General features: G+C 49.2%; 1 protein-coding gene across 6 annotated transcripts in view; it reads right to left on the reverse strand.

The window, feature by feature from the left end:
- PC (pyruvate carboxylase) overlaps positions 1-12,983 on the reverse strand; it is a 99,477-nt gene that overhangs the window by 30,693 nt on the left and 55,801 nt on the right. The window contains exon 1 of one of the 6 annotated variants that reach the window (XM_065937829.1): positions 1,818-1,940. The exons of the other annotated variants lie outside the window; for them this stretch is intronic. The gene's annotated coding sequence lies outside the window, so the exon portion shown is untranslated. Of the gene's footprint in view, positions 1-1,817; positions 1,941-12,983 lie in introns of those variants that run through there. 6 annotated transcript variants of the gene reach the window in all.

Here is a 12,983-nt window from a genome sequence, read left to right on the forward strand (position 1 = left end):
TGTGGACAGGCAAGCGGGGGAGGATCCCGGCAGGCAGGCGGGCGAGGAGAGGGCTGTGGGCACAGCAGCGACTGCCCCGTCCCAGCCTCATTTGTGGGCAGGGAGATCAGGGGGTGCTAGTGGTAAAGAGCCCACCTGCCAATGCAGGAGACCTGAGAGGCACGGGTTCAGTCCCTGGGTCAGGAAGATCCCTCAGAGGAGGGCATGGCAACCTGCTCCAGTACTCTTGCCTGGGACTCCCAAGGACAGAGAAGCCTGGCGGGCTTCAGTCCATGGGGTCGCAGAGAGTCAGACAGGACTGAAGACTCAGCACGCACACGTGCAGACTTGCAGGGAGAACACCGCCCCCTGGTGCAAGCGGAGCGCTACTGCCGACCTGCACACACACCTGGACAGGAGCCCGAACTTCTCCACATCCCTCAAGGCCACACAGGAAGGCCTTCCTGGACACCTCCACCTCCCCAAACTGCTCAGATACCCTCCCTCAGGCGGCCATTCGTCTTGAGCAAAGCTCTGTCACTGTCCCTGCCACAATCTATCGTCCTCTGACTCGCGTGGGTTCTCGGCGAGGCTGTGTCTGTGAACTTGATGCTGTGACAATTCACTGACTGTCTCACCAGATGCTGTGAGGACTTCCGGGACGGGGTTCTCTGTTTTGCCCCTCACTGTCTCCCTAGCACCCTGCCCAGTGCCCGACACCAAAATGAGACGTCTGGAAAATGAATGAGTGAATGGATGAATGAGTGAGTACTCCAGGCCACATCAGCCTGCAGAGTCCTGTGAGCGCCTAGACAGAGATAAATAAGGCACGGCCTCTCCTGGGAGCAGCACACGTAAGCCACTGGGACACACGGCTGTCCCTGACACAGAGATAAGAGCCCGAAGTGTTGACAAGGGAGGTCAAAGGGACAAGGTCAGCAAACAAAGTACCTCCCAGACTGACGGTGGGAACCAGGACAGACTTTCAGGGCCGAGTGGGGTGACAGGCACGAAAGCCTCGATTCTAAACATGGCTGGACAAGGCTCTTCAGGGAGACAGACACCAAAACACAGCAGGCATACGGGTGGTCCAGAAAGCTTCCTGACACCTCCATGGCACACTCACCCCAGCTGGAGAGTCAGAGGACCTTGTCCTCCCTCGCTCACCAGGTCACCCCACTTTCAAGGTGGAGGAAAGTGGACACCAGCGTTCGGGGTGAATTTTTGTTCCCCCAAAAATGTGTGAGAGTGCCAACCCCAGGACTTCAGAATGTGACTGTCGTTGGAATGTAATCAGTAACAATGAGGGCATTAGGGTGGGCCTCACCCAGTCTGCTTTGGTGTCCTTAGAGGAAATGTGAACAGTGGACAGAGAGAGACAGAGGCAGAGGGGAGAGGACGCAGAGACACAGGGAGAAGACAGCCAGGTGCCTGGAGAGAACGCTGCCAAGGGCTGCTGGAAACACCAGGAGCTGGAAGAAATAAGGAAAGATCCTCCCCTAGAACTGTCAGAGGGAGCGTGGCGCTGCAGACACCTTGACTTTGGACTTCCGGTCTCCAAACTGAGACCATACATCTCTGTTGGCGGAAGCCATCCCAGGGAAACAAACAGACCCATGTTGCCCACAAAAGACTGGAACCTGCAGAGACCCTAAAACCAGGGACCGGGAAGCACGCTGAGTTAAAAATGCCCCCTTGGACTTCCCCAGAGGTCCAGCGGTGAGGACTCTGCGCTTCCACCACAGCGGGCATGGGTTCCATCCCTGTCAGGGAATTAAGATCCCACAAGCTGAGAGGCACACAGCCAAAAAAAAAAACAACCCTCACCCTTCTCTCACCTGCTCAGCCTCAAGCAGGTCACAGCAGGGGCCTTCAGAGCGTGGAGCTATTAGGACTGTGATCAGCACCCTCTCTGGGCCAGGGAAGGCCGAGTGGGTGGCAGCAAAAATGAGTCTGCGCTGAACAGTGCTGGTGCCAACATACGGCTGCATGGAGAGTGGGCAGCGTCAGCAGAAAGACCTCCTGAAGAAGACACCAAAGGGATAAACCAAAGGATAAGGAGGGAGGCAGGGCAGGCACGGGGACATCAGGAGCAAAGGCAAAGGAGCACTCAGCCTGGCAAATGCCCACTGAGGCCAGAGGCAGGGAGTGAGCTGCCCAGGAGGGGATGGAGGGCAGACACTCGGACTCCAGGTCACCAGTCTGCATGTATAGCAAGGGGCGCAGACTCACCCTCAAGGTCAGGAAACCAGGCCAGGGAGAGGGATCTGTACTTTAGAGGGACCACTCTGGCTGTCCTGAGGAACCCGAATTTGAGGAGGAAAGTCGAGAGGTGGAGGAGGAACAAGGAAGGTATTCTAACACGTGAGTTAGTTGCTAAGTCAAGTTGGACTCCTTGCGATCCCATGGACTGTAGCCCACCAGGCTCGTCTGTCCATGGAATTTTCCAGGCAAGAATACTGGAGTGGGTTGCCATTTCCTTCTCCAGGGGATCTTCCCAAACCAGGGATCGAACCTGGGTCTCCCTCATCACAGGCAGATTCTTTGCCGTCCAAGCCACCAGGGAAGCCATTCTAACATAGCAAGAGAAAAGGAGGACAAGAGACACACTGTGGGTGTCACCTCTAGACCTGTTAGACAACAGTGAAGGGGCCACAGGTGAGGACGGCTCTCGGCTCCTGTTTAAGGGGAAGGGTGAACAGGGGCAACGCCAAGTTAAGGAACATAGAAGCAGATGTAGGCAGAGGCCAGCAAGTTCCATTTTGACCCTGACGAGCTGGAATTAACCACGAGCTCTTTAGCTGGGGAAGCCAAACAGGCTGTTGGGCGTGAGTCTGCCATGTCCTGAGCAGAAGAAGAAGGTCTGGGGGCCCCATCCTGCTGGGAGAGGAGAGCAGGATGGATGGACAGGGTGGGCAGAAACACCCACTTAACCAGGACCAGTCAAAACCATGGGGGTGTTGTGAGAGCCGGGGTTCCGAGGAATGTTCAGGGTCTAAGGCAGCAGAGCTCTAAGGAGTAGGAAAAACAGACACGGGAGTCTGCAGCAGTGAGCTCACTGGTGGCCTTCAGTCCTAACCACTGGAGCGCTAGGGAAGTCCCAAAAGGAACTTTCTTTAAAGAGCACAAACCCTCAAGGATAAAGAATGGGAAAGCCCAGGGCAGCAGATAAGACAGGCCGTGAAACTGGACCATGCACAGCATGTGGGGCAAGTGACAGTGAGTGAGGGGGTGGGAAGCAAGCAGAGGCAGTCACAGCACCAGCGGATTTGAGTTGCAGAGTCCTGGGAGACTCAGGATTCACTGGGTCAAAGGGCTTCCCTGGTAGCTCAGTTGGTAAAGAACCCGCCTGCAATGCAGGAGACCCTGGTTCAATTCCTGGGTCGGGAAGATCCCCTGGAGAAGGGATAGGCTACCCACTCCAGTATTCTTGAGCTTCCCTGATGGCTCAGCTGGTAAAGAAGCCACCTGTAATGCAGGAGACTTGGATTCATTCCCTGGGTTGGGAATTCCCTGGAGAAGGGAAAGGCTGCCCACTCCAGTATTCTGGCCTAGAGAATGCCACGGACTGTGTAGTCCATGGGGTTGCAAAGAATCGGACACGACTTAGTGACTTTCACATTCATGTGCAGTTATAGTCTAAGGGGTGGCGGGGTCCGAACCCCTTTGCCCACCACATGCCAGCAGAGCCACAGGAACAGCAAACAGCCTCAAGCCCTGCTGAGTCTGGTACAGTCACTCCCTGAATCCTAGCAACGACCCCTGCAACTATCCACCTGCATTCCCAGGTCTAGAGTTGTGGACACCGGGACTCAGGCAGGACAGATGGAGTCACATGCCCAGGGCACACTTCTAGGAAGTTCAGAGCTGGGTCGACCGGTCACAGGCATCCAGAGCCCCATTCCTGACCCACCAGGCACCAGCACCTTCCAGAAGAAAAGAGACTGGGTCCCTGGAAAGGCACCCCCGTGGCACGCGACCCAGAAGGGTACCCCCAGAGCCGAGGATAGCAGGGGGGACCACAGAATCCTCCCTCTACAAAGCGCTTCTCACGTGGATGGCCAGGGAGCACTCTGAGGGCTTCTCTCCAGGAACCTGCCAGCCCAGCATGGACGTCCCGTGGCTACTGACAGTAGTGAGTGCCCAAAGAAAGGGTGGCCTGCAGCCTTCTCTCGGGGTCAGGACCACTGGTCCAAAAGCCCCACCATGTCCAGACTTTCCAGTCGGCTTTAGCATGAAGGGACAGCCCAAGTCATCAGGTATCTGAGGACATAGCCGGAAACCCTTCCAAAACAAATTGGGAATAAAAACACAGAACTCTGAGGAGAAAGTAATAGAGAGAGCAGATACTTAGAGGGGGGAAAAAACAACTATAATTAATCTCAGAGAAGTAAGAGAAGCTATTGCATTAAGAGGCGGCAGCTATTTTAAAAAGGCAACGAGAAAGCTCTAACGGATTAAAAATAGCATCGTAGACATTTTTAAACATAATAAATAGAAGAATCAGGAGACAGTCGAGGACATCACCCAGAAAGCATCACAAAAAGACTGACATACGGCAAACAGGAGAAAAGGCGAGAAAATGAGAGACCGAGTCTAGGGAGCCCACTCTCAGGGAGCCCCGAGCAGGGGTGCAGGGCAGAGGCACCCAGCAAGCGCCTCCTGGAGCCGAGGAACACACCCTCAGGGTGGTTCAGGCCCTCTGAGCCCCAGCCGATGCGAAAAGTCCTGCCTGGAAGTGAGTTCGGGGCATCCTGTTAGCTTCCCGTATTCCTTCTCAGTGGCTTAAGACAACCAAGATGTTCAGTTCTGGAGGAGGCCGGGAGTTCTGCATCTGCTCCACTGGGCCCAGGTGGAGGCGCAGGCAGACACACCCCCTCCGGAGGCTGCAGGGCAGTCTTTCCTCACCTCCTCCAGCTTCCGGGGCACCTCTGCCTGTGGCAGCATCACCCCTGTCTCTGCCTCTGTCATCACTTCTAGAACCGCAGTGTGTTTCCTAGAACTGCACCTCTCTTCTGAGGACAACTGAGACGACATTTAGGGTCCCCAGATAAGCCAGGGTCACCTCCCCATGTCAGGATGCTTCACTTCGTCATTTCTGCAAAGACCCTTCTCCCTGATAATGTGACACTCACCGGTGCCATGGATGAGGACCTGGACATCTATAGGGGCCATCATTCAGCCCACTAGACTCCTGAAGACAAGAAGGAGGTCATGGTGATGCTGAGCCACTTCTTAAGGAAACTGTTATAAACTACAAATCGGCACTTGCCACGGGTATTTGTCAACTACCTCTACAAGGATTAAATCATGTGCTGCTGCAGCTGGTGACCTTCAACACGTCCTGTCCAGGGTAGAGAGCAGAATAAGGCATTCTGTGCTCCGGGAAGAACTGGCAGGACAGGTCTTCAGATGGTTAGATATTTTCAGGAGCTGATTTTATGAGCCCAATTCTTGTATCTCCCCACATCTGGAAAAGGGCTAAAATCCTTCATGGTGACGACTATTTCTCATGACTAGCAAAGCTTTATGAGACAGTAGAAACCTTCTGGAAAAGTATGTGCTTCATTGCATGTAATCCCCCTTCACCAAAATCATGTTTTCCCCCCAACTCTTCATGGCAATCTCAGGGCTATCTGAGGTGCTGTCTCCAGGGCTGCAGTCCTCATTTTGCTCCACAGAAAACTTAACTCGAAACTCTCACATTATGGATCTTTTTGAAGTTGACACACTCTCCAACCTAGAATTCTCTACCCAGTCAGGCTGTCAACCAAGCATGGGGGCAAAATAAAGGTATGTTCAGACAGGACATGGCCAAGGAAATTTTCCCACCCGCGTGTCCATCTGTCCAGGAAGCTCCTGAGGGATGTGTGCTGATGAAACCAGGGAGTAAACAAACCAAGACGAGAGGCCTGGGGGCAGCAGAGAAGGAAGCTGGGGATCCTCAGGGGATGACGGAGGCCCTGGCGGCCGTGAGGACGGCTGCTCCAGACAACAGGCCAGACCAGGAAGCTTCGAGGCGTGGGGCTCTGAGGGGGGTGGGGGCTCTACACACACAGACCAAAAGGCTGGATTGCCTGATATCTCTGAAAGAACAGGAGGAGGTCTGGGGAAGAAGGAATGAGGTAAAAAGTAACTCAGGGAAACAGAAGTTTTCCTGTTATCATGTTATCATGTATACACGTGGTATTCTCAAGGGTCAAAATTTACTTCATTTTAATAATGTTAAAACTGAAAGTGTACTTTAAAATGGTTTCATGACCATGCAGGAAGGAGAGGGGTGGGGAAAGTGGGCCGTGGGGGTGGGAGTAAAAGCAAGCCATACCTTGCAGAGGAGCAGCTCAGGAAATAGACCGAATGCTATACAGAAACAGAAGGGTGGGCTGCTAGGAGTTAAAGGACGGAGCACCCCCAGGAGTTCAACTCAGGTGAAAGACGGGCCTTGAACTGAATGAAGAGAGCCCCCTGCTCTGAGTCCCAGTGTAGAGCACCCGGGTGCCGGCCGTGGGCAGCCAGGAGGGTGTGGTTGGTTGGGACTCAGGGGACCACCCAAGGCACTGACCCCGCCAAGGGCTGAAATGACCAGTGGCTTCTGTGTCCCAGCTCTCTAGGCTGAGAGGCTGAGACATCACATTCTGAGAGGCACAGCCAGGGAAGGAGCAGCCCAAGGATGCTGGACCTGTAATCAGACCTGAAGTGTGCTCCTTGTTCACACCCAAATTCCTGGTTAGTCACAGCTGCTCCGAGAGGGAGGATGAGACTAAGCTTTAAGAAAAAAATCTGGCTGGTCAGGTCAGCAAGAGAGATTAGAAAAAGGAATGGCATTTCCCTCTGAGGAGGTTTAAAATTTTTTTCTGAATGAGTTGATTTAGGTCAAGTGAGTCTTCTGGAATAGCAAAACATTAGATTGATTTATGAGATTTCTTGGGCTTCCCAGGTGACACTAGAGGTAAAGAATCTGCCTGCTAATGCAGGAAGCTTAAGAGATATCCACAGAGGCGGACACAACTGAGCGTCTGAGCACACACACACCATGAGATTTCTTAAGTTTCTCTTATGATTTAGCTGTATCTTGGCATGTTCCTATAACAGGTTGTGTTAATATTCTTTCTTTAAAGAAGATAAGCAAAAGTTAGATATATTTGGAATTTAGATATTAAGTATATTTTACTTTGGGCTACCCTGGTGGTGTAGTGGTAAAGAATCTGCCTGCCAATGCAGGAGACACAGGTTCAATCCCTGGGTCGGGAAGATCCCCTGGAAAAGGGAATGGCAACCCACTCCAGTATTCATGCCTGGGAAATCCTATGGACAGAGGAGCTTGGTGGGCTATGGTTCCTGGGGTCACACAGAGTTGAACACGCCTGATGCACGAGTATATTTCAGTTTAAGATGTACCATGACGGACTTCCCTGGTGGACAAGTGGTAAAGACTCCATGCTTCCACTGCTGGGGGCATGGGTTTGATCCCTCGTTGGGTAACCTGGATCCCGTGTGTATTGCCAACAGACTAAAAAATAATAATACTAGTTTAAATAAAGTGTACCATGAGTCAGAGACTGGTAGTCCTTAGCACAACCTGAGCAGAGAAATGTGAGTGGTAAGAATGATTACTTCAATCTCCTCCTGGGCACCTGACTCTCTTCTCAACCAAGATAAAGTTGCTGAGCTAAGGGCCTCCAGATTCAGCCAATTAAAATGCAAACTGTTCAGTGAGAATTTGAATTTCAACTAAACTGCATTCTTAGAAAAATGTACAAGTATATCCCATGCAATATATGGCTCATACTTACAGTACTAAGTTACTGGTTTATCTGAAATTTGAACTTAACTAGCGAGCCTGTATTTTATCTGGCAACCCCAGTGCACCAGCAGTGCTGAGGCCCTGACTGGATCTGAGGAAAAAAACACGTGAAGAGACTTCCCAGATGTGACCTAACAGGGCAGGGAGAACACAGCAGAAAGACCTCAGGGGTCCAACGGCCTGGGTTCTGATCGGGGCTCCACCAAGCCCACCTAGGTCTGGGCAGGCTACATAACCTCCAGGCCTTGATTTCTTCATCTGTAAAATCAGCATTAATGACAGTCACGTGCACAGGCTGCATACAAAGATCAAACGAGTTAATGTGTGTAGCGTGCTCAGAAGAGTGTCTGGCACATAAATTGGCCTTTATTATAAATGTCAGTTTTCAGCATCAGCAGCACAGAGGCTGAAATGGGGACCAGCCCTGCTTCTGATGGGCAGAGGTAGGAGGGGTCGGGGCCGCGAAGGGGAACCAGAGACAGCTGGGTCAGGCCAGGGCTATGTAAGAAGCACCATGCTTGTGAAGATGACGCTTTGAAGCGCAACCAGACCCTCAAAGCCCTCCTCAGTCAAAGCAAGCTAGACCACCTAAGAAATGGGGTAATCCCACTCAGGCACATCCTCTGGGCGAGGACCTGTCATGAGCCAACCACACCAGGTGCTGCCGGCCCCTACTAGCTCCCTGATGCTGCCTGTTTCCAACGCTGTGCTCAGAGACAGCAAGCTGGCAATGTGAAACTGACGCCAGTGGGCATCTGTAGACAACAGAAATCGGCAACTGCTACAACTAGAGCCCTTTCCTCACCTCCCTGGGACCCACAGCTGAAAGAACACCCAGACGGGCTGAGCATCCCACAGTGACCTAAAGAAAGGCATTATGTGTGGCCTGGGTGAGTGGTACCCTTCTTCACTTTCCCTTTTGGCCACAGAACCCAAATAAAGAGGCTTCTGTGGGAAGTTGACAGCAATATAGTCTTACTTCAGCAAATAAGAAAAACCTCAGATAAGCAGTCTAACTTACACCTAAAACAGAGAAAGAACAAACAAAGCTCAAAGTTAGTAGAAGGAAAGAAATTATAAAGATCAGAGTAAAAATAAATGGAATAGAGACGAAAAAATAATAGAAAAGGCAACAATAGAAAACGAAAAGCTAGTTCTTTGAAAAGATAAGCAAAATTGATAAGCCTTTAGCCATAAAAATGGGGGAGGGCTCAAACCAATAAAATTAGAAATGAAAAAGAAGTTACAGGTGACACCACAGAATACAGAGTGTCATAAGAGAATACTGCAAGCAAGTGTATGCCAACAAAATGGACAACCTAGAAGAAATGGACAAATTCTTAGAAAAGTATAATCTTCCAAGTCTGAAGCAAGAAGAAATATAAAATATGAACAGACCAGTCACAAGTACTGTAACTGAAACTGTGATTTTTAAACTTCCAACAAACAGAAGTCCAGGACCAAATGGTTTCACAGGTGAATTCTATCAAATATTTAGAGAAGAGTTGAAACCAACTGAATATTCATTGGAAGGGCTGATGCTGAAGCTGAGGCTCCAATACTATGGCCACTTGATGCAAAGAGCCGACTCATTGGAAAAGACCCTGATGCCAGGAAAGACTGAAGGCAAGAGCAGACAGCAGCAGTGGATGAGATGGTTAGATGGCCTCACTGACTCAATGGACATGAATTTGAGCAAACTCTGGGAGACAGTGGAAGACAGAGGAGCCTGGCGTGCTATAGTCCGCGGGGTCGCAAAGTGTCAGACACGACTTAGCAACTGAACAACCACCACCACCTACGGTCAATTAATCCACAACAAAGGAGACAAAAGTATACAATGGAGAAAAGGAAGTCTTTTCAGTAAGTGGTGCTGGGAAAACTGGACAATTATCCGTAAAAGAATAAAATAGAACATTCCCCAGTACCGTACACACAAAAAAACTCAAGATGTATTAAAAACCCAAATATAAGATCAGATACTGTAAAACTCTTAGAGGAAAACATACGCAGAACACTCTTTGACATAAATCACAACAATATTTTTTCAGATCCACCTCCTAGAATAATGAAAATAACGACAAACAAATGGGATCTAGTTAAACTTAAAAGCTTTTGCATAGCAAAGGAAACCATAAACAAACTAAAATGACAGCCCACAGAATGAGAGAAGATATTTGCAAACGAAGCTACCAATAAAGGATTAATCTCCAAAATACACAAACAGTTCATGCAGCACAATATTAAAAAATCCAATCATAAAATTGGCTGTGTGCTGTGCTGGGCTTAGTCGCTCAGTCGTGTCTGACTCTGTGACCCCATGGACGGTAGGCTGCCACCCTCCTCTGTCCATGGGGATTCTCCAGGTAAGAATATTGCAGTCGCTCACCATGCCCTCCTCCAGGGGGTCCCCCAACCCTGGGATCGAACCCTGGTCTCCCACATTGAAGGCAGATTCTTTACCATCTGAGCCACACGAAAGCCAGAAGATCTAAATATTTCTTCAAATAAGATATACAGGTGACCAAAAAGCACATGAAGAGATGCTCAACATCGCTAATTATCAGTTCAGTTCAGTCACTCAGTCGTATCCGACTCTTTGAGACCCCATGGACTGCAGCAACACCAGGCTTCCCTGTCCATCATGCTAATTAACAGAGAAATGCAAATCAAAACTACAGCGAGATCCCACCTAACACTGGTCAAGAGGGCCATCATCAGAAAGTCTAATAAACAACAGCTAGAGAGGGTCTGGAGAAAAGGAAACCCTCTTACCCTGTGGGGATGTACACTGGCAGAGCCAGTATGGGAAACCCCATGGAGGTTCCTTAGTAAACTAAAAGTGGAGTTGCCGTGTGATTCAGTAATCCCACTCCTGGGTATCCATCCGGAGAAAACCGTAATTCAAAAAGATATATGCACCCCAATGTTCCCTGCAGCACTATTTTCAATAGCCAGGACACGGAAACAGCCTACATGTCCATCTACCAAGGAACAGATAAAAGTGATGTGGTACAGATATACAATGGAATGTTACTCAGCCATAAAAACAATGAAACAATGCCATCTGCAGCAACATGGGAGGACCTAAAGATTGTTATATTGAGTGAAGTAAGTCAGACAGAGAAAGACAAATACCCTATGATATTGGTTACATGTGGAATCTGGAAAAAATGATACAAATGATCTATATATAAAACAGAAACAGACTCGCAGACTTAGAAAACAAACTTACGGGTTACCAAAAGGGAAAGGCCGTGGGAAGGGATAAATCAGGAATTTGGGATTAACATAGGACACACTATTTTTTTTTTTTTTTTTTAGGACACACTATTATATATAAATTAGATAATCAACAAGGACCTACTGTATAATACAGGAAATGCTACTCAATATTCTGCAATAACCTACAAGGGAAAAGAATCTAAAAAGGAATGGATAACGTACATGTATAATTGAATCACTTTCCCATACACCTGAATCTAACACAACATTGTAAATCAACTATGCTGTTTAGTAGCTAAGGTGTGTCCAGCTCTTTGTGACCCCATGAACTGCAGCCCCCAGGCTCTTCTGTCCAGGGGCCTGCACAAGATTTCCCAGGCAAGAATACTGGAGTGGGTTGCCATTTCCTTCTCCAGGGGATCTTCCCAACCCAGGGACTGAACCTGCATCTCCTGCTTGGCAGGCTGATTCTTTACCACTGAGTCTCCTGGGAAGTCCAAATCAACTATACTCCAATATATATATAAAGAGGCCTCTGGGTCTTTTGTAAAAGTCTCTTGTATAGAGTGTTTAATTCGGTCAAAATATGAGGGTGAGCTAAGGAAGAAATGAATCAGAAACTCTCCCTACACTCAAGGCAGTTCAGAAACCATTCTGAACCTGTGAGAACATCACGATAAAGATTCCTTTGGTAATCTCCTTTAACAACCTGAAAATTAGTCCTTGCTTTTTTAGGGAACTGATTTCCCTGTTCATATAACCTTGATATCTTTTCTCTCCCCACCCCATCCCCGCCTTTCTTTCTTAAGCAACAGAGGCATTTGCAGGTTGAAATGTGAGGATTTAAAACAAAGCTGTTGGATATACATGTCAAATGTCTATTCTGTAACAGAACTTACCCTGTCCCTCCCCCATCCCAGATGACACACACTCTCCAAAAGCCAATACCTCTTGTCCTCTGTCCCCAGACAACTAGAGCTTCAGTTTGGGGGTTATTTTTGCCCTTCCCTTTCCCACATCTAGTCAAGAAGGCCCATCAGTTCTTCCTCTGAAGTCACTCACATCCTCCTTCCTCTCATTTCCACTAACCCACCCCTGATGACACCCTTCTTACTACCTGAACTCCTGTAAAAGCCCCCTAACCAGGGCCAACCATCGCCACTGGCTGGCTTTAGCTAGCAGCTCACGCTGTGTATCAGGGAGAACACCCCAAGTACAGGATTCCTTTCACTCTCTTTAAAAAAAAAAAAACAAAACCTGCTATGACCTTTATTGCCCACAGGTAAGAATCTTGCCTCCCATCATTAGTCCCACCTGCCTGTCAAGCCTCATTTCCCATCATCCCTCAGCCTCCCAGGTCCTAACACCAGCCAAACTGCATCCTCCTCGTTCCCAAGTGGTCCAAGCATGCTCCCGTCTCCCTCAGAGCACTCCCTCCTCCGAGATGCTCCCCACCTGGATGCCCTTTTCTCTGCGCAAAGCCTGTTCCTGTCTGGGTAGTTTTTTTTCATTCCGCCCAAAATTCCACCAAACTTTGTTGTTGTTTAGTTGCTAAGTCGTTTCTGACTCTTTGCGACCCCATGGACTGTAACCCACCAGGCTTCCCCATCCTTCACTATCTCCCAGAGTGTGCTCAAATTCACGTCCATCTCATCCTCTGCCTTCCTCTTCTTTTGCCCTCAATCTTTCCCAGCATCAGGGTCTTTTCCAATGAGTTTGTACTTCTCATCAGGTGGCCAAAGTATTGGCGCCTCAGCTTCAGCATCAGTCCTTCCAGTGAATATTCAGGGCTGATGTCCTTTAGGATGGACTGAGTAAGAGATTTTTGTTTTTAGATTTTTTTTTTTATTGGACCATTTGTTTTTCCAAACCTTTACTGAATTTGTTGCAATACTGCTTCTGTTTTATGTTTTGGTTTATCGGCTGTGAGATATGTTGGATCTTGGCTCCCCAGCCAGGGATCGAACCCACTCAC

This window comes from Muntiacus reevesi, chromosome 5 (genome assembly GCF_963930625.1).
Source record: "Muntiacus reevesi chromosome 5, mMunRee1.1, whole genome shotgun sequence".
Lineage (NCBI taxonomy): Eukaryota > Metazoa > Chordata > Mammalia > Artiodactyla > Cervidae > Muntiacus > Muntiacus reevesi.